General features: G+C 39.8%; 2 protein-coding genes across 7 annotated transcripts in view; both read left to right on the top strand.

Moving 5' to 3' along the window:
• Positions 1-22,453, top strand: part of GAB1 (GRB2 associated binding protein 1) — a 94,930-nt gene that overhangs the window by 23,564 nt on the left and 48,913 nt on the right. The window contains exon 1 of one of the 6 annotated variants that reach the window (XM_056489681.1): positions 20,535-20,639. The exons of the other annotated variants lie outside the window; for them this stretch is intronic. The gene's annotated coding sequence lies outside the window, so the exon portion shown is untranslated. Of the gene's footprint in view, positions 1-20,534; positions 20,640-22,453 lie in introns of those variants that run through there. 6 annotated transcript variants of the gene reach the window in all.
• Positions 1-22,453, top strand: part of NUDT9 (nudix hydrolase 9) — a 196,530-nt gene that overhangs the window by 22,777 nt on the left and 151,300 nt on the right. The gene's annotated exons all lie outside the window — the stretch shown is intronic.

A 22,453-nucleotide genomic window follows, 5' to 3' on the forward strand; every position in this document is an offset into this window, starting at 1 on the left:
CCAGGGATCAAAAATTTGTTGTTTGGGTGACAGGCAGCCTTTGCATTTGGAAAGGCAGGTGAAGTTCTGACAGTGTCCTTTCCTCCTAAGCTACTCCCCTCTTTTCTGGGTCAAAGTTTCCTTCTGCAGGTGGGGCAGCACCCAGAGTTTGCAGCTGCTGGTGGGAGTGTGTGTTGTTTCTGTCACAGTGGAGCTCTGCAGTCTCCTGGAGTGACTGTCCTGGTTTAACCCCAGCTGGCAACCCTGGAACAGCTGCTTGGGAAGACCCAACATCCTTCTTTCCTTTGTGTTCCCACCCCTTTATATGCTGAGCATGGTGTTCTATGGCCTGGAACATCCATCCCTTTGGTCAGCCAGGGTCACCTGTGCTGGCTGTGTCCCCTCCCAGCTCCCTGTGCATCCTCATCCCACTCTCTGCTGGGCTGGGGTGAGAGGCAGAAAAGGCCTTGGTTCTGTGTCAGCCCTGTCAGCAGTAACAAAAAAAGAATCTCCATTATCAACACTGCCTCCAGCACAAATCCAAGTTATAACCCCATACCAGCTACTATGAAAAAAATGAACTCTAGCCCAGCCAAAACCACATTGACACTTTCAGGAAAAATGGTGCAGAAGAAGATATGCAGGTGGAATTCTCTCTCTGCTGTTGCTTATCTCTGCTGAATTCTTCCTCTCTTGAATGTTGAATGCTCCTGCTTCCTACAGAAAACTTTTGTTCTTATCTTGGGCTCTGATTATAGAAGCCTGGAGAGTAGCTGCAGCAGCCAGGCTGTGCTTCCAAGGGGAGGTGGTTCCCTGGGAGCTTTAGAAGTGAGCCTACACCTGCTGAGAAGGGAGTGGTGGGAATAACTTGCACCTAAGAATACAAACAAGAAAAGCCAAAAGGAATGGGAGAACTTTGTAATGTTGCAGTCTCTTCCATCTGCTCAAAGCAAGGTCATTAAATTCACCCTTTGCTTCCATAAAGCTTTCACTGGGTGTGGGAAGCCTTAGACTTATAATCCAGAAACTGTTGACAAAACCCTGTTTCTTCCACTGCAGTTTTTTCATCTCTTTTTCCCTGCCAGTATCTTGACAGTGAAGCTGTATTTCTTCAGAGGAAGATCAGATGTTCTTTTAACATTGCAGCAAAACTGTACCACTTAACCATGTTTTGATGCATAATGTAATCAGCTTGATTGCTTTTTAATATGTCATTCAGACCTACAGTTGCTGTCAGCTGGGCTGGATCTGTTCTCTTGGGGAATTTCAGTATTACTTTCTGTGGATCACAGCACCTGCTGGTAACAGGGGTTTTTTACTTAGGTGCAAACCTGTGTCCCTAGGAAAAACAGTGACCTTACAGGGGAGAGCTGAAGGAAGGTGTGAAAAATGCTCTGGGCTCTTGGTATTCCTCTGCTTGTGCAGTGGGAAGGGAAGGGCTGAGCAGAGTTCAGCCTTTCTGCACAAGTACCAGGTGGCACAGCTGCACTGGTGTATGACAGGAATAAGTGATGCTGGGTACATAACTTGCAGGTTTTCTCTGGAGAAGAAGCTGAGGAGGATGAAGGGGCAGCCTGGAAACTGTGCTACTGAGAACTCTTCCTTCTTGGATATTAGTTGTGCATGGCTTATGCTTATGATGGTTTGAGCACTGTGAAACTATTACTAAGTTGTAACAGCTTTAAATGTGTTCTGTTTACTTTGCAAATCTCAGTGCCAGCTTCCATTAGTTGACAGGGTTTTTCTTTTTGAGTGTTTTGCTTTTGAGAGGCTTTATTGACAGTATGAGGTGTGAAAATAAGAAATACATGTGGCTGTGCTTTTTTTTTATTTCCCCATCTGAGTGTTGTAGCATATAATCTCTAATATGAATGTGATCTCACTAAAATACCAGATGGTTGAATGTAGAACTTTTTCATGTTGTGCATTCTTGATTAATTGTGAACTAGACAGGTTTGAGTAATTAAGACTTTCAGTTTTCTTATTGGGGTGTGCTGGTCGTAGAAAATACAGGTGCTTCAATTTCTCCTTCATTTAAAGGAGGTATAAAAAAACCCAAACAAATCAAAGCCATATGGACTCATAGGAAATCTGCAAGTGACATAGGTAAGAAATTACATTTGGCATTTTCATGTGTTTGCTTGCTTAAGCATACCATTATAGCTCTAAGTGTTCAGTAGTCACTGCTTTTAACAGCAGTGTGCCTAATTTTCTGTGGCAAGATGCTTGGCTGCAGCTTGAATGAGTTAAAAATGGCAAGTAGCTGTTTTATATATACTGGGCACAAAAAAAAAGAACATAATGAAGTACTTGTGAAGTGTCCTTAAGGAAGAAAAAGGTCTCTGTGTGGGAGTGTGAGGAAGGATTAAAACTGAGACAGTCGTTAATCCCCTTCCCCTCTTTTTAAAGAAAGAAGGATTTCTAAGTAACACTGGAGAAAAGAATATTGCTAATTAGAAAAACTTAGAGATAAGAACATATTGGTTAAAACAAGGCTAATAACTCACCCCTTCAGGCTGATTCTGCACTGCAAGTGACTTGATCTTGCATAAAATACAGATACTGGTTTCATATTTTCATGTCTGCTTCTTTAGCCTTCCCTCCTCCTTTCCTTTCTCCATAGAAAACTTTTTGGCGAGGCTATTGATGCAAATTTGACCTTTAAGTTTTTGACTGAACAGCTCGAGTATCAGGAAATAGCTTAGAATGTGCAAGATAATTTATTGCAGGAATTTGGTGCATTTTATCACTCTTAGAAACTTCCAAGGCCCTTTAAAATTCCATCTCTCTAATCTTCCCCTTTACCATGGGGAGGTTCTGCTTTGTCCAGTGTCGGTGGCAAGGCTGATGAGGTGGTTGCCTTGTGAGTGCCTTGGTGGGTGAACAGCTACCCAGCAGGGAGGGGGATATCTGTCTGTCTGTCTGTCTGCCTGCCTGACTACCTGCCTTTTTTTGTCTTGCACCAAACTGTGTGCTGTGTTAGCAGGTTCCAGCATGGTCTGGCAGGAACCAGCAGCTCCCTTGCCCATCTCTGTGCCCTGCTGAGCACAGGGTGCAGCCCCCTCCCTTTCCTCTGGCTGTCCCCCCTGCCTGCTGCTGCTGCTGTGGCCATATTAATATGGAGCAGCTGAAGTCACTCAGCTGGCTGTGGGCCAGCCTGTGCTGGATGTGCAGCTGGATGTGAGGACCACTCCAGCACACAGGCGGGGATGTGAGCCATGGAGAGGGGCAGCACCGAGGGCACAGGTACGTCTGGTCTCTCTGCCCTGCCATCTTCAGCATATCCAAACCCTGCTCTTGACATCTCCTGCATTCTCCTTACTAGACTCTCTCTCTCTGTCCCACTGGGATAATTCTCCTTTCTGATTTGTAAGCTAATGGTCTGCCTCCATTAAGTCATTAAGCTTCATTGGTGAAAGTCGTGTTCAACAGGCTTGGCTTTTAAGGTCAGTAGATCTCTGTGCAACAAAAAGGCAGGTGTGCACCTATAAGCACATCATGCAAGCCAAACTTTTAAAAATCATTCTTTGCACATGATAACTGCTGGTACAATAAATAGAAGTAGCAGCTCAGATTATCGTCATCATTATTATCTTGAAAGTTTCTGTATTAGCTGTTTCTTTTTTGGAAAAAGTCAAGCATTTTGCCTAAAATGATGTAGAGGTTACTAAATTTGGGTGAAAAAAAATACATGCAATCTGAAGTCATCTTGACAGAGATTTCATGTCTTAAATTGATAAACCAGTTTCACAGGCAAAGGACTGATATTTCTCTTTGTTTGTAATCTCAGTGCCTTTTTACTTGGATGTAAAGAGAGTGTGTGGTGAAAAAATAACTGGATTTACTACAGTAGGTAATATGCTTTTTCTTGAAACAATATTTGTCAGCTTCAGAGAAAGCAGTTCCTCATAATCTTTTTATGAGTTCTCCTCCAGAACTGCAAGTGTAAACAGAAGGGTGGATGTTTGAAAACATACCACAGAAAGCTAGCAAAAAAGCTCCAATGGGTTTTGCTTCCTTAGAACATATAGCTTGAAGGAGGAAAAAAAATCCTTGTGGGGATTTGCTAACTATCTAGATTCTCATAACTGCCTGAAAAAAGCCTAATAAACAATTGGAATTCAGTGTTTGCTAATGCAGTAGATTTTTCAAAGTTCTGTGCTACTGAAATGATTGGTGTTTATGTTTAGAACTGTGACTTCTAGTTTATCAAGGCTGTTGCAAAACATTTTGTTACATCTTAGTGCAGTAGATCTGGAAAGTGCCTCAGTCCACACTTCTAAGAAAAAGTGTGAAAGGTAAAGAGAAAAGAAAAACTGTGTTTTGGAGATGCCCTGCACACTTTGCCTCTCTCCCTGTGAAGAACAGACTTTTCCTCCCTCTTGCATCACCTGTGTTGAAGAAATTTCTGTCAGATAATGTGTTGTCCAGAGATAATTGGTGTTCACTCCTCAAGTGAGAAAATGTGAAACTAACCTTGGCTGCTATCATGTTCTGGGTACTGATGTTCTCATACTGAAAATGAACTTTTGCACTATTTCTGCTTTCAGGAGTTGTTGTACTGACTTGGCTTTAAAGAAGGAACTTAATTCTGACTATGTTTTCAAGTTCACTCAACAGTAGTAAACACTCACGTGAAGGTCTTTGTTCTGTGTTTTTGTTTTGGTTTTCTGTTTGTTTTGGTTTTTAATTGTAGACTTTGGGATAGGTGCTTATAAGACTAGGGTCTGAGATATTTCTTGATTTGTGTAAATTCTAGTGTTCCATACATGCAGTTTTATCTGGAACTGCCTTTTGTTTTATAGGGCTTGCTCAAGCACTTTCCTCTGGCTGCATTTAACTATCCAGTTAAAAGCATTGGAGAATAATTTGCAAAGTATGTTCTGAATGGCAAATCTCTATAACAGCCCATATGAAATACAACCAGAATTTCTTATTTAAGTGTCAGGATCTGATGGTAATACAAAATGAGAATTTCTGTAGAGAGAAGTGAAATAGTTTCCAGTCACTTATTTCAATACTTTCTGTGTGCTTAATAAAGAAAAATGCAGAATATTAAACGTCCCAGAGAGGACTGGGGAAATGGTAAGGTTTTCCACCTTTTCAGTCTGTCAAACTAGATGGCATAAAACTGAGTCTGAGCTCTCTTGTGGTTTTAGTTGTTTTTCTGTGTGCATACTTCTCCTTCTGTATGTATTTTTTCAATACTTTTTAGGAGTATCAAGAGTATCACTTGTGCTTTATTACAAATAGTTTGTGTACTCGTGGCACAAGTACCAACCTCTTTGCTTCACCTCAATATGAACAAAAACTTTTTGTTTATGCTCTGCTCTAGTCCATAGTTATTGAAGTAATTATTTGTAGTTCTCAGATTAAAATTTCCTGTTAAAACATTGACATAATTCCTGTTGAAGTATTTCTTAGCCTTTCATAATCTAAGACAAAGGAAATACTTTGCCTGGCAGGAGTTGGTGCTTTCTCTTTCCTTTTGGCTATTTACAAACTTGGTTTTATTCCACATCAGCAGGATGACAGTGACAGCATGGGTTATGTCTTTCCTAGCACATCCCTAGTAAATAAGATAGATGTGTATTTCCTACTGATTGACTTTTTTTTTTCTTTTTGGCTTCTGAAAAGCTGAGACTTGGTTTGCTCTTGGAGCTACTGCTGTTTGTGCTGGGCTGCTAAATGTCTAAACATGGGCAGAAGCTGTGGTGAAACAGCAGCCTGTAACCAACATTTTGGAATTTGCAGGTGTGGGCAGGGTCTCTTTGAGACTGCTGTGCTACTTTTGGACCTGGAGGTGATAGCAAGAATAGTCTTGCATTCAGATGGTATTTCAGAAAAATTCCTTGCATGTGACGTGAAAGAGAAGGAACAGTTGTGTAAAACAGATGCTTGAGTGCTTTTGCATGTGTGTTGGCCACTGAAGGACCCTCTACAGTTTACCAAATGTATGAAATTTGCTCAAATTAATAAAGCTTCTTTTTGGATAATGCTTTTGTGGAGCTGCTGGTTGTTCTGCACAGAATGGGAGAGGAGTTCTAAAAACCCAAACGGCTAAAGAGCCTTTTTTTCTCTTTTTTCTAACACAGTTAGTTCAACTCATTTTTATCATGATAAGAAATATTTTCTGTGCTTACTAAAAAGGATCTTCAGCTTTGTATGTGGCTTAATTTTTAACTCCTTGAACTATTCTTGGTTTTATCAAGACCAAGATTATAACTGGAAAAAAGGAATACAATGCTCTACTGTCACTTGTACATACTGCAGTGAGCCTCAGCAGCATGGAATCATCCAGTGTAATTCTGATGTTTCACTCAGTTCTTCACCATTTTTAGAGGATTCCCTCCACCCCAAGACTATTTCTGTCATTTAAATTCTTTGTCTGTTATCATTTAGTCTGAGGAAGACAGTCATCCTTATTAACATGAAACTGAGATCATTTTGATGTCATTCTTCAGAAAGAATTTAAATTTCTTTGCAACAGGACACTACTGTGAAAACTGACTCTTTAAAATGAACTACTTTATTTGCATTGTAATTTCAGCTGGGCCTTTAATCGAAGGCAATTCAGTTAAGTCTCTACATCAGCTTCAGTCTGTGAAACTGATTATCATTTTTTTTCTGAATAGTTGGCAGTGTGATCAATATTTCTGTGGCTTAACATTCTAATAGTAATGGCAGCAGTGAGGAGATGATGAATGGAGGCAGTTGCCAAAAGTAGCAGTCAGCTTCTTCTCTAAATGGCAGTCACAGAGCTAAAGAGCAGTCGCAGTCCAAAAGAAACACATCAGTAACAGTTTAAAATCACAGTGCCACATCCTGATGGCATCTTTTGTTCTCCTAATGGAAGAAGTGTCGTCAACGTGTCATTATGCCAGTCCTAGTCACCCATTTTTACAAATTGGTAGCAGAAGACTTCTAAGATTCCTTTGTTGGCTCTGAGATGTAGGACACAGCTAATTAGCAAGCTCCTTCATTTGAAGCGTCTTCATTAGAGATAATGCTTAATCATGGTTAATGACAGTATTTATTATAATAGTGGATAGTCTGGAGCTGCATCAAATAGTGATTTGTTACTCAATGCTGCTGAATAATGAGGTTGTTCCAGTAATCACCCTGTCCATGGTTATTTTCTTGCAAGAACATCTTGTATTTTGGGGGTATTCTGACTGGCTTGCCATGGTTGCACTGATAAATCTTGATCCTTTCTTGGACATGTAAGATTCCCAGATGATACAAGCTGTCACCCTCTTTCCTAACTCCTCCCCAAAATGATTCAAATGTTTATTATTTTCTGCCCCACACCAGGAAATAGGACAGTTCTTAGAGATCAGTTGTTCTCTCTTGCAGAATGTGTAAAGTGGAGGTAGCATTTTCTTCTTTGTTTTCCTTCACAGATGATGTAGGTTACCTCCAGGCAAGACTAACCTTGTGAGATGCTGTAATGGCAAAACTTCACTGTGCAGAATTTAGCCATCCCTTCTTGCTGCACACACCCAGTCATTACTAGTGTTTTGTTTAGTTTACACAATTATCTTATGTAGATAAAACGAGTTACTTTTTATAAATGTAATTTAATAAGCATTTACACAATATGGCATGGCTTAGATGACCCTTAATCACTTGTGATTCAACTTGTTGGATGAGCAAATTTGCCAGTACTTATTTTATGGAAAACACAGAAATGAAACTTTAAAATTAAGCTGTATGTTAGCACAACTGCATCCCTCAGACAACTGTGTGTCATATTGAGCAATGCTGGGAGGACAGTTGATTGCAGGAAGTCTAAAAATACTTTGTATAAGTTCATTGCCTCAGACACACTTGAAGTGACTGGAAACTCAAATGTATGCTTGTTAATATCCCACAGCTTGCAGTTCCAGGGTTTGGAACAGAGAGCCTCTATAGAAAAAGCAGTGACACTTTGAATTTGCATTTAGAATAATGTGCTTAGGCAACATCAACTGTCTCATCCTGTGCAGAGTTACTTTGCAGTTTCTCTTTTCCCCTGTAAACATCTGGGATTGTGATAGTGCTCTGGATTACCTTGGAAAAACAACAGGACGTTACACTTGCAGGAAATCAATTGTTGTTCTCCCTGTCCTCCCAAGATACATGTCTGCAAGTGTGTGTGCACCCATGCACAGCTGCAGGGAGATTCCTGGAGGATGAGCAAGAGTTGTTTTCCCTATGATCTTAAGAGGCACCTCTGATCAAGTATAAATAAATACAGCCAGCTTTCCCTTTTAAGTTGGAATCTTGAAGCCAGAGCATCCAAGATGCAGCCACATGCAGTCTGTGCAGACATCCTTCCTGCAGATGGCCTGGGGAAACTGTGGTGCTGGGAGGAGTTCAGTGGGTGGTGAGGTGTGTGCCACCCCATAACTGCTCAGGTCTTGGGGGTGATTAATCAGTTTTCCCTCTTCTTGCAGCTCTGTTTCTTCCATGGTGTTTTGTACCTGGAACAGTTTACCCTGTACATATGTCTTGTCTCCAGTGCTTTCCCCCTCTTCTCACTGTGCTTTGTGAAACATTTCAAGTGTGCTTTTAATAAGTAAAATTAATGAGACTGTTCTGTTTTTCTTTTTGACTATAAATTTATGCCATAAAATCTCATGTAGTTTCAATTCACATGCTAACGAATGACTACTCGGTCCTCTTGGAACAATGGTTGAAATCACTGTCTTACCAAATGTTGGTAATTTATAATTGTAAAATCATGTTGTTTCTGGTGTATGCATACCATATCTCTGTATGTAATAATGTACAATAGAAATTAGGGGCAGGAGGCAGATTCCAAAAAAAGATGTTATCCTTTCATTTCAGCCCTGAATGTGCACTACAGAGATTAGAAGATATCACAGGTTGGTTATTAGCAACATCTTGGGTCTGGAGCTCACTCTGCTAGAGCTCTGCTGCCTCTGAAGACTTGTCCAGGCCAGCTTTTTATTTTGACTCTTAGTAAGACAACGCCCTGGAGCTCCTTGCTCTTCAGCTGGTCTGTCCCCTGGTGATGGGGGCTCCCTGCTGCCTCTCTGAGAGGGCTGCCAGGGGGGTGAGAGCAGCACAAGTGGCCAGGGCTGCTTGCTCTGATGCACTTTGCCAGGCTGTGTGTGCCCCTGGTGTGTGCTGCCCAGGGAGGGTGTGTGGTGTGCTGGGCAGGCTGAGATTCGCCTCCCTGCCTTGAGCTTTGTGGTTCTGAGCTGCAGCCACTGCAGATCCTGTAGGGGAGGTTTGGAAGCATGCTGGCCTGAGGAGCACCTGCACTTTCCCAGGACGGGCTCTTTTAAATATGCAAAATTACAAAAACACCCAAACAACCCCAGTGCTGTACGTAATGTGGTCAGATGTCCACCTCCAGAAGCATTTTCTCATCTTTAAAGTTTGCTGTGGGTGTAAGTTCCAGTGCAGCTTCACACTCTGCTTCATCATAATGAAGTCAGAAAGAAATTACTGTCAGGTGGGAAGATATTTCTTAAAGCCTTCTTTCAACATTTGCACCTATTGCAATGCCCTGGTTGGAAGTGTGGAGCAATCTGTAGGTTCTGACCAACGAGAAATGTGCCAGAAATAGCATGTTTTTATCACCCAAAGTGACTTGTCAGGCATCAAGCATTATTATGGTCTTGCATACCAAGCTTGAGATAATAACTTCCTGATATGTGGCAGTAATTGGAAATATTTTTAAAATTATTTTTATAATTGTGGTTCCTATTCCACAACAAATCACTGTTTCCTACTTGTCCTGCACTGAAAATCAGTTTCTTCCTGTCTTTCACTCTTCTCCATTCACTGTCTGCTTGCATGTTCATGCAATTTTAAGATGCCTATCTTGCACTAGGAGAAGGTTTTAGGACCCTGGAGATCCACAAGAGTAAGAAAATCCAAGAATTGCATGATTCTATCACTTGATTTCTATCAAAAGGAAGGCAATTTCTTAATTTAATCTTAGTCTATTCTGAATGATGACCTGCATGCATTAATTCTTACCTCCTGCTCTCTCCTATCCCTCCTCTCTATTCCAGATCCTCCAGAAAAAATGAGCAGAAAGGTGAACAGTGACTTGATATGTTTGATTATTTAATTTATTTTTTTTCAGGGCAATTTCTTTCCCCCCTTTTTTATCCTCTGAGCACTCTTGGTGATTCCCTGGTCTTTCACCATAATGAGCAAGTACCTGGGTATCTCTGATGCTCAGACTGGGTCTGGTCAGCAGCACAGTGTGTTTATTTCTGGCCATGTTGTGCCTTTCTGTTGAGAATAACAAAAATTACTGTGGGACAAAAATGGCCCCACTGATAAATGAGTGACAGAAAGCCAATAAATTCTGTGCTCTGCTATTAGAAATGAATTTTCTCATCCTAATGCAGCTCCCCTGGGCTTTATGTGGCTCTTCTACCTGAGCTTAGAGTTACTTTAATCTAAATGACAACTTTATAGAGCATCACACAGAGGCATTAAACAAACTTGGGCTGCTTGGTAAAACAAACTTCATATAAAGTTGATCTCTTGGTTTTTTTTATTTTTTTGAAAGTGCAACTCAGATGTTTTTTGACTTTTCATTCATGTTTTGGATCCCTATGAAAACTAACATAATAACATCAGGAATCTTATTACAGATAGACCATCCAATGAAATTCAAAGCTTTAGGTTGCCTAACATCTTCCATTATAGTATTGTCTTAGCTAAATCATGTTTTAACTGGTTGTGCTAATGACTTTTGGTCCTGGATATCTGTTGTAAGCTGTGTGTGAGAAAAGGAGTAAAAATGAGATAATTAATGGTTTGTTTGAGCAAGATGTCCTTCTTTGTCCTCTACCCCTGTTAAATTGTTTCAGTAGCAAGGCTGAGAGACTCTGGAAGGCATTTAGTGATTTTCAGCAAGAGGTTTTTTTTTTTTTGGGTGGGGGGTGGGGTGGATGGGAAGGAAAATCTTGGTCTCAGAAGGAAGAGACTTTTGGAATATGGTTCAAATTTGAAAACAATAGAAAGTTCCTGGATGGGACAGAATTAAGTATTTAAGTCTATTAACAGCTCAGCAGTGTAAAGAGACACTTCTGCCCTGTGAGTGTTCCATGCTTGCAGAGCCCAGCTAACAGCTGCCCATTCTAGGTGGATTTCAGTGTTATGCTAGTGGCAGAATAATAATGCCACTTTTAATACCAATATTTGATACTTTAGATGAATTAAAACATTATTAGAGAGTTATCTTTCCCCTTCTCTTTGCTGCCAAGTCATAAGCATTTTCCCTCCTCTGTCTTGTCTCCTTTTTATCAGCTCAGTTATTTTGTTGAAATAGTGAAAGAAACATTGTTGATTTGTATATAGAGCTTTGATTTTGTGCATTTTAAAAACTGTATGACAATTGTATATTCTCTTCTGAAGGACTAATATGTATTTGGGTAGCAAGAGTAAATTATTTATAAGTCTTTACTTAATTATTTGAACTAGAGCTGTCTGCCTTCACTTTGGGATGTGCAAAGATGATATGCTAAAAAAAGAACTGCTTGAATTGAGTGTGCTTGTGGAAAAGTAGGGCAGAAAATGTATATATTTTCAAAGATATGTGTCTTGTCTCCAATGTCAAATTCCACAAAGTTATTTTTTGGTATCTTAATGTCTTAAAAAAATGGTTGCTCAGCAAAGCAAGAGTCACAAGTCAGATCCTGGCTTCTGTTGGGCCAGCTGAGTCAGTGTCTCACTAGGCAGGTAATTTGGGATAACAAGCTCCAAAGCCCTGACATTGCCATGCTGGTTTTCCCATTCTGCATTTCTGTTTTAACTGAGTATTCTGGCAGTGGAGTGAGATGCATTCAGAAGGGTTTTGGATGCTTGGCCCAGCAAAATGGGCTGACAATCAGGGTTGCAAATGTGTAGAGCTGCTTCATATTAGTTGTGTTAATTGTTTGTGTGTTTAATATTTAGTTTTTCTCATTACCCTCATCTCTCAAATAGAACAAGTTTTGTCTGTATGTGCCTTATGTCACTTTGAAGTTGGATGCCCAGCTTTGGTGAATGAGGGGCATTCATTACTGTAGGATTTTTATACTGGTAACAGTAAAACAGGCAGGGGGCTGTGCTTTGTGAGCTCCACTTGGTGGTACCTGGGGAAGAAGTTGTGCTTCAGAAAAGGCAGCTACTGATGCTCTGTGAAGCTTTAAGATTTTTCCACTGTGGTATTTATCAACTGTAAGTATGTAAATTGTTGTATGTAAACTTCATGCTCTCCATGAGAGCTATGGGATGTATGGCATATGTATGTAAATTTAACAATGGAATGTGTCTCATAAGCTGCTGGATAGAAGTGACATGAATTTTTGGACATTTGGAGCTAGCAGTGTCTTCTCTGCACAGTTCCTTTTAACCTGTGGGGTGGGAGCTGTGCCCAGTTTTGGTTGCTGTGCCTGGCAGTGAGTCTCTGCAGGAGTGATAGCAGAGTAAGCCGATTAGCATGATTGATACTGAGTGTCAGGGGACTGCCATAATGGGCTGCCATTGAGACTGCATTGTGAAACCACACACGGATGAGGTAATCTCATTAGATGATTAAAACCTTCATTGAGGCTACCAGATTGCAGAGCTTTCAGTTGTATTGCTGTTGGGAACTGATGCTAAATAAGTGTAGTGCTCTCCTTGGAGTGATGCTGAAATGGAGATCTTGCTGGGTTTTTCTCCTGGATAATAGTTGCAGCAGCTGGAGGCTGATGAAGAATGCTCCATCTTTCCGTGCTTAAAAGTAAGGTTCTGTGTGATGATGTTGTTTTCTCTTAAAATCATTGTCAGCCTTGTGCTGGTTTTATCATGCTTTGCTGTTCTCTGTGAGGTTCTGTACTGTTGATGTTGGGAGGATGTGCTTTGTGTGCCTATGGGGTGTCTCACTGTACCAGTGGTGTCTTTGTAGTGCCTGTGTTTTTCCTGCAGGCTGGCTTTGCCTGTGTGATGAGGTGTAGTGGAAGTGTCACTCCTTGTCCTCTTGCCTGTGCTGTCTACAAGCAGGTGGCAGGCAGCACGTGCTCACACCAGAGCTGGTGGTGCACACAAACCCCACCTGGCTTCTTCGATGCTGCTGGCTCTAAGGAGCCCATGGAAAACACTGAATTTCAAATTAAAATTATTATACCTGATAATAGTCTTATACTATAGTCCTATATTGTGCCTGATAAGTCCTATACTTGAACTTTGCTCTTGCTAGCAAGCTACACAATTTCTTATTCTGGATCTCCAGTGTTACAATATTTGTAATGAAAGGGTTACTAGACCAGAATTTTGGAAAGTCAGGACTGCTATTGTGATACTGGTAGTGACCACTCTTGTGTATAATCAGATCATTCTGTATTAAAAAAATAGTCCAGTTAATCTATTGGGAGCTTGGATACAAACAGAAGAAAGGTTTGTAACTTCCATTGGGTGTCCTGCAGTTTGTCCATTTGTTTTGCTTACAGAAAATACTGTATGACACTAATAAGTACATCTAATGAGACAAAAGCTCACATATTCTATTTTTTGGCAAGGGAACCCCAGCAATGCATTATCTTCTGAATTCTGTTGTCAGATATGGTTTATTTATTTAGCAGTTCTGCAAGGAAGTGACCTTTGTCTAGGAGCTATTTTGGATCTGGTGTCAGAAAAAAAATTTAAAAAAAACCAAACAAAACAAAAACAAAAACAACCCCTCCCCCCCCAAAAATCACCAAAGACCAAAAATCCACCAGATAATCCAACAGACTATCCCATGTATGTGAAGAAATGGGGCAATATACACCCTATGAAGAGAATGTTCTTTCACGTGTATTTGACAAAAAATAAAGTCACAAACTTGTACAACAGGTTACAGACACCAGTATTGTGTGGATTGTGGTCTGCAGAGCAAAAGCACATAAAGTTTTCAGGTTTAATTTTACCAGCTTGCTAAAAATGGCATAGTTTGATGATAGGAGTCATCAATCATCTTGTGACTGATTTTCAAATCCAGGGTTATAGTGATAGGCAAATTAGAGGTAGGCCAATAGTTTACATGCAAAATCAAGTAAAGTTTCCTCAAATACCAAATACTTTGGAAAATAAATGAATTGAAAAGTGTTCTAATTTTTTTCATTTTGAAAAAAACTTTTGAACTCTTAACAAAGTGTTACTTTACTGTAGTTATTTTTCTGTGTTGACTGAAGTGAAATGACTTTTACAATATCTTATTAATGTATACTTACGAAAATATTTTCCATTTCAACTTCAGCTTTCTCTCAAGTATGAATTATCTCATGATCTCCTTTTCTGAGACCTGGGTGAAGTCCTGATGCTTCCTGAAATGTTTGGGGCTACTCTATTAGTGGCAATACTTTGCAGTTACTTTTTACCTTAAGGGCAAAGCCAGACCTAGTTATGCAGCTGTATTTTGCCAGTGAAGCACCTGTTCCTTTGCACAGAATATAAAATTATGGAGTGTTTCCATGAAACAAGGCAAGTGTTTTCCTTATGAGAATAGAACACCTCATTTGTTGATATGAGTGCAGCCCAGCTTACTCTTTCCAGAGCATCTCCTGTGAATGAAGGAGAGAAAATCACAAGTGAGAGACCTCACAAGACCCTTTCCAAAGGGAATGAGCTACTGGCTTTACTTCTCCATGCAGCTTTCTTTTTTCTGCATGTTGGATGTGCTTAGAAAATGAGCTCTGGGGGTGATACCTCAGCCCTGTTGGCTGTTGGAACACATAAGTGACTTCAGGATCACCAAGACAGAGTGTAAACTAGGGAGATTAATCCCTGATTGTATTTGTTAGTCTGCCTTTCTTATTTAAAACTTATATCTCTTTTTCTGCTGGTTGTAAAATGGCTGAAAAAATCCATAATCTCTCTTGGTTCAGATATACTCGTTTCAATTCTGTATCTGTAAGCTGAGTCTCCTGGAAAACAACTGTAAATGACCTGTCTCCAAACACCTCTCCTGACTGAAGTGAGGGACAAAAATATTTTTAATGTCATCTTTTAGATAAATGTTGGATAGAGTGGAGAACTGGAGTCCAGTGCCTGAGCTGTTGCAGAAGAAAAGGGGGTAAGACTGAAAAGTGCAGTGGAAGATCTAGGTTACCCAGAATGTTTTTTTGGTCCTTATTCTTTGTTCTTAAAGAAAACAAATAGTTTTTTTCCCACTGGCTAAAATTTTGATGATGGTAATTTGTACTTTGCCCACCAATTTCCTTTTACTTTAAGAAATCTGTATCCACAGTTTCTTTTGCCTTGGGTTAAGCCAGGTGATTGTCTCTATGAAATGTTCAAGAGTTATTTTGCTAGGCATGAACCAACTCCTGAACCTTCTTTTTTTTTTTTTTCCAAGAAACTTTCCACATTTCTTAAAATAGTGTGTTCACAACATATTTTGCTCCACTGTTTCGTGCTGTTTTCTTCCTTCCCACCTCCCATAACAGCCTGGTGGGTGAACCCAAGCAGCAGCTCATGATCTACCTCTTTGCTGTTTCTTTTGTAATGTGTTTGCTGAGCTGGCTGGCCTGCCTCCAAAAGTGCAGAAGTGTGTTTATACATGCAGCCTAACAATAGTATCATAACACCAATTTGTTTTACCTGGGCTGGAAATAACAATCTAAATATTGTGAATCAAGGAGAAAGCAGTCATTTGTATATGCCTCTCTACCCTGCCAGCTCATTTCTGTTGAGTGTGATAAAGCCACTGAAACTTTTCTAACATTCTGTGGGAATTTTGTCAGTTCTGTCAGGATGATGTGATACCTCTTTTAAATGCTGAGAGAAGTTCAGCTGTAGCATCTCCCCCAAGCTGCATAAGATGCTGCCAGGCAGAAGGTGATTAATTTATATGCCTGATTCAGGCACAAGGTATTGCAGAAAATCATCTATCCCTGCAACCATGGGGAGGAATTCATAGTATAGCAAACCATTAAACTATGCTTTTATTGTTGTGTTTGGGCAGAGCTGTAAGAGGTAAAAAGCATGCAATAAATACTGGTTATGCTTATTTATTAGTCATAAAGTGACTAACAAATTGATTGATCAGCATGTTTTGGTTAAGGTGCCAAGCCATTAAAATAAGTGTTTTTTATTGTTGCTTTGATTCAGCGACTTTCATCACCAAAATAATTTTCCTCTGGATTGAAACAATTTGGATTGTGTCCATCAGTAGCTGATGTGAGCAGCTCTAGCAGTATTTCTGCTACTCACATGCCATGGGGCCTCATGTTTTAAAGTTTATGTTTTTGAACCTAAACACTCTGGCTATATCATCCAATCCTCAAAATTTGCTGATCTTCACTGGGTGGTGGTGTAATTCTGCTTTAGTAAAATCTGAGTTGACTTGCCCAATCTGCTGGAATGTATGTTATTTTCATGCAAAATTTTTAAATGGGAGTGTAAGAATGGACGTTCTGGCCACTCTGGCACATCAGCTACCAAAAGTGAAAATGCTTTTATTTCCATGTCACTCAGCCTTTGGCCCCTCTGCCTGCTGAGCATAACTAAGTGTTCTCAAATCATGTAGTGGCTGCAGTGAAGTGGCAGCTGCCTGGCTGGAGCTGACAGCAGCAGCACAAATAAAGTGACATTAGTAGTGTCTTGCCTGTGCACTCAGTGACAGTGAAGATACAGTCACTCTGCATCACTCATTTCCAAAATTCTGGTTTGACATTGTTATTTCTGGTCTTAGTTTGTCTCTCATGATTCAAGTTGTGAATAAGCAGCTTCACCTCTGCAGCTTTCTGTTCAAATTTAAATCATCAAGTCAGCTGTGTCTCTAACTAGATTCATAATAATAATGTTATATATAGGTTTAGGAGGTGGAAAATGCAATGGTGGGAATCTTGTGCAAGATGCTGTACAAAATGAAATCTTGTTTCTGATTTCACGCCTCTTGCTCTTGTCTCATGGCTCTTTCCATTTCAAGGACTGAAAAGTGGTCATTGTTAGAAACAGAATGCACTTTTTCAATGTCATGATACAGAGACTGAAAAACAACCAGTGCTATACAAATCATTATTACTTATTACATTATTTTGAGTTATTATTACCCATAAGTGGCTCCAGAATGAAAAGGGTTAAGTTAGGAGCTGAGATAAAGTACCTGCTGAATTGTTTTGTCCATTTGAGGTTATCCGCTATTAAAAATATTTTGAAACTTCTGCATGTGTACCTTATAATTCTGTTAGATGACAAACAAAATGTAGAGAAAAACATGTTTTTCCCTTTCCACAGTCACATTGTTCCTGAAGTGCTGGCAGTGGAAAGAGCTTCCAGTCAGTAAACAAAGCAGATGCCGTTTAGGTGTGTAAGAAAGACAACAAATAAAGTAACAAGGAGTCCAGTTTTAGTGTTTCTTTCCTGCCTGTTAGTTAAAAATTAAACACTTTTATAGCAAATGAAACCAGTTATGAAACTCTCACCAAAAAAAAAGAGGTGGAAAAAACCAGTTGGATAATGCAGTGCTTGCTTTTCAAAAAGAAAAAGAGCAAAACGTAAAAATGTGAAGTACTTTGCAGACCAGATAAAGTAAAGGGTAACACTTGAATCTGCTCAAAACTACCAAAATAAATAATAGAAATCTGATGGGGTTTAAATTCTCAGAGCAGTATTGGTAGTTTAATGGTAGATTTTTTTCTTTCAAGTATTTTTAATGTTTTTCTCTATTCCGTGATGGGATCTGATACAAACGAAGGAATGAACAATCTCACTGTACTGAGCAAACAGCAGGCTAATTGTTCACTTTTTATTGAGTGCACAGAGGAGGAGGGGAATAGTTTGTGGTGAGATCAGAAATTTTTGTTTTCCATGAATCTCTTAGTTACTCATCAGAAGGATGCTGTTATTAAAAAGAACAAGAACAACAACCTCCACACGGATAAATGCTTAAAAGAAGAAATCCTTCTTAGCAGTAGAAGGTGGAGATGAATGGTGATATTTAAAATGCCTTGAGTTTGTGGGCATTTCCTAGATTACAAGGATGATCTTACAGGGCCTTTTGCCTCATCTTGCTCTTTATCCAGAGAAATGCCTGGCAGGGGAATGCATTTTTAGTGAATTTAACGTTGAAACGATGCCACTTAAATTATTTATCCTTAGATTGTACTGAATGTGTTTGTGTTCATCATCTGTCCAGATGCACAAAGCATGACTTTTCTTATGCTTAGATGAAGCCTTAGATGTGGGATGCTTTTAACTGAGCTAAATGTGAAACACTGGCCATTTGGTAAACTAAATGCCCTTTGTCTGGTAGGTGGTGAGATGCAGGGAGCTGTTCAGCTGGAGCTGCAGCACAGCTGTGGCATCTGCCCTTGGAAATGAGGGCTAAGAAACAAGTTCCTCCTTTCATAAAACAGCTACAGACAGATATTTTTATTTTTCTCTGCTTACTTTTTGTCATATGATATTTACAGCAAAAGAGTATTAGTCAAAATGACAAGAACTGTTGAAGAAAGATTTCACCCAGCAATTGTTGATGGAAATGCTTCATTTTTAGAGACAATGACATAAAGCTTCCTATCTTTTCACTTACTTAAACTTAGCATCCAAACAGAATTCAAGGTGAGTCTGGGAAGAAGCATAATTATACCTGCCACCTTCTATTTCTTTTCTTTTTGCTTTTCCCCTCTCAAACATGCTAACTCCCTATTTTTTAATTTTTTCATTTTATTTTGAATGAAGGTTTCATGGACTCTGGGGGTTTGCCATTAATTTTAGGCCATTGTGTGAATGCTAACTACTTAAAAATAGTCATGGAGCCAACCTTGCTTCCTCTCAGGGTTTATCAGTTGGAAGCATCTTCTTTTTATCCTATGTGTAAGCAAAGACCTCTCTGGATTGATGATTTGATCTGTATAATGGAAAATCTAGGCAGGATATCCTTTCTCTGTTATTCCTTGGTGTGATGGCATCAGGTTGTGTCTTGAAATGGGGGAAGGGAAGAGGAGGATCCTATTAGCAGACAGAGTGGTATCAAGGGACTCCTAAACTGCAGGCTGGCTGAGGACCTCGTGTTTACTTTCCTTGCTGAACCCTTTGTGTTTCAAGCTGCTCCTCTAACATGTCAGTGGTGGCTGGTGCTGCTGGCCCCAAGCTTGCTCTTGTGCTGATTGAATATTTTGTGTTTGGAAGTTGTTGTTGGATACCAAGGGCTGTGAGGGGCTTCTCTGTAGCTATTTTGAGCTCTAGCAGACCTTAATGAAATACTGCATTGGCGAGGTAGATCCAGTGTTACCCTGCAGAAATGCAGTGCCTGAGCTTCCCCTGCCAGAAAAAAGAGTGTTCCTGTTGTAATTCCATTATTAAAATGCCTCTGAAAAGGAGCAGTGCTAATGTGCAGCAGAGGTGCAGTGAATGCTTGATAAAGTGTGTGCATGGGGTGGCAAACATACTCAGAATTATGTTGGGACATAAATAATGTTGGAAAATTATTGTGACCTTGCACTTCAGCATGCTTGTAACCATTCCATGTCATACTCATAGCTTGAAATTTTTGGTGTTTGCAAGGCAGAGGATGTCACCAACCCCTCTGATAGTGGGAGAACCTTGGGTTTGGTGGTCTGTGTAAGAATGGCACTGACCCTTCCTCCCACCCCTGCCCCTTCCTTTGTGCAGCAAGCACAATGCAGCTGTGGCACAAGAGGTGAGTCCCTCTCTGAGCTGGTGTTCTGTTCTTCTGTGACCTCTGTGTGTTGTGGTGTAACCTCAGAGGAGGAACCTGGGACGTGACTGTGGCTTTGCAAAATAATAATCAGCAGGTTCTTGGGGTGCAAGGCAAAAAACATTGTAACTAATAAAAAGAAATGCTGTAACTGCCTATTTGGACTTTGGAATCTGTAACCCTCCAGTGTTTGTGCCAAGCTGTTGGTACAATATAAAGCACATGAATTTTTTACTGTTAATGGAGATATGTATGGGATCATTGCTTGGGCTTTTATGTGAGGAGTAAAGATCCTTCTACACCACAAAGTGCATCTTGGCTGCTTAGAGTTAGCAAAAGTCCTTTCTGTCTTAGAGAACTGACTGTGACTTTCCATCACCATAGAATAACTGCAGTGTTTAAATGGAGGCTTGCATTTATTACAAGCAATGTCTTCTGATTTTATGGGACATATACCTATTTCTGATCTAAAAGCTCAGATAAAGAAAAGTTTGTAAAAGGAAGTTTTAAAGGTTTTTTTAAAGGAAGACAAAATGCTCTAAGAAACTTCTACTCTTCTTTCTTACACTGGTGGAAAACTAATTTTGTTGCATATAACAGCCTAAAGACTATGACTTAAACACGAAATCTCAACATATGCAAGCATTTGTACCTCTGTGCTCTTAATAGTGCCCAGTAAAAGTTTCACAGTTTTTAGCCCCATTTAACCTAGGATTTTGAGCTAACTTTTTAAATCTATGCAGATAACACGTTTTAAGCAGCTGTTGAAAAAACCAAAGCAGGGGAAGTTTTTCAAATCTTAAGCCCACCCCTCATGTATTAAATCATTTGAAATCTTACAATTGCTGTTATTTTCAGTCCATTGTGTCTGCTTCCTGTTGGTCAAAGGTTATGAGGATAGGGTGGTGTAGAGTGAGGTGGGAGGCCGGCAGGAAAAAGAAAGCTTTGCTTATTTTGGGGTAGACAAAACTACAGAAATGGCCACGACATCGCTTACATTTTCTGAAGACTTGAAGAGGTAAACTAGGCAAAAACTGTGCTCTTGATGTTGTTTGTTTTTCTGCTTTGTAACTTAGGTATGGGGAAAATGAATTGGAGAGAGTAAATAGGGACTTCCTTAAGGAATGTTATCTTTGTGCTTGAATTTATTTTTTTTTTGTTCAGAAAGAACTTTCGTTTTGATTTACAACTTAACTCGGTGAATTCTGTTTCTGAAGCAAGAGCCTAAACCTCTCTCACTCATATCACTAGCTCTAAAAAAGAAAAACAAGAGGTTTTGTGCCACAAAGTGCAAACAGAAGCTCTGATGTATTGCTCTAGCACATTGTGGCTATGTTAGGTGTGTTAATACAGCTCTCTAAAAATACATTTTACTGGAGTATTTGTGATATTGCTGAATAGCAGTCTGTGATTCCTTGTCTGTTCACACAGCTGGGAATTGCTTGTGGTTCTACAAAGTGTTCATCCTAATAATGCACTGTTACAGTCTGGGAAGGAGCAGAAAACTTTTTCATGTGAGCTGATGAGAGCTAGAGGAATATTTTGTAAGCTAATCCAAGTAATTATATTGAAGCATCTTAATTTTCAAGGATCCTGGTATGTAGTTGAATTTGCTGTTGGTGTGTGATGTTGCTGCTTTCTGAATTTCCTAACCATTTTGTTACTGCCAGTGAGTTATTTGAATCTAAAAGTACTGTTTGCATGGTTGGGAAAACAATATTTTTGCTACAATAGAAACTCAGGGTTAAGGAGCATAGTGAAAGGAATTTATATATCATAATCTCTTGAATAGAATTTGGACTTTGTGCTTGTTTGTTTTGAAATAAAATTTTCTCTGGAGTTCTTCAGGTCATTTCTGCTCAGAAAAAGCTGCTGGAGCCCAATTGGTAAATATTTTCAGCCATGTAAAGTAAGAATATATTTATCAGACAGAATGCTGATTTTTGTTTTATCTTAGCTTTTACTTTTCTTAGCAACTCTCCCTGCCATCTCTGCACATGCACATTTCAGATCTGGTGATTTGTAATGGGAAAGTTTATAGTTTTAATGTTAAAATGTGGATTGCCATTCCTAATTCTTCCCCTTTCTTATACACAGGGGAAGAATTACATGTTCCTTATATACCAATAAGGAATTCCTTGCAATGCCTCACAGTTTATAAAAACTACTGTGCTGATTCCCCATGTGAAGCTTGGGCAGAACAATAGGTTTGCTTTGGCTTTCCCTTCACTGTGCCTGAGGAAAAGGGCTTGAGTGAATGTCAGTCCTTTCACTGCTGGAGCAGTGGCTGAGTATTTGCAAGAGAGGCTCTGCCTTGGTCTGCACATACTTGATCTGCAAAGATGTCAGTGACTGTGCATCCTTGCTCCCACTAGGAGTGGATAAGGATGGAGTGCCAACGTGTCCTAAGCTTAATTTGTAGGGATTATTTAAAACATAGTCTGAATTTCCATTGGAGACTGAATTTCATTGGAGACTGTGTGTTAATGGATGGCTAGGAGCTTCTTTAATGCAACTGGTAGGTTAAACCAGGTTAGTTACTCGGGAGGCAAATGGTAGAAATTATGGGGTATCTTTGTACCATCATCCTTAATTCACTGCTAAATCCCTCTTAATTCATCATTCCCTATTGAAGCTGAGAAACTGATGCTTCTGTAGCTTAAATCCCCTTTCTTTTGCAGGGTGTACAAAGTACAGGGTTTAAGCTATGAATATTTTGTTGAGGAGATGATGTACAGAATGCTTGGCCTCCTGTCATCTGTAAAAAGCTCTTGTATTGTTTGCAAAATGAGCATGCTTGGGTGATCCAAACATGAAGCAGTGACTCAAGCC

The sequence above is a fragment of the Oenanthe melanoleuca genome, chromosome 4 (assembly GCF_029582105.1).
Source record: "Oenanthe melanoleuca isolate GR-GAL-2019-014 chromosome 4, OMel1.0, whole genome shotgun sequence".
Classification (NCBI taxonomy): Eukaryota; Metazoa; Chordata; class Aves; order Passeriformes; family Muscicapidae; genus Oenanthe; species Oenanthe melanoleuca.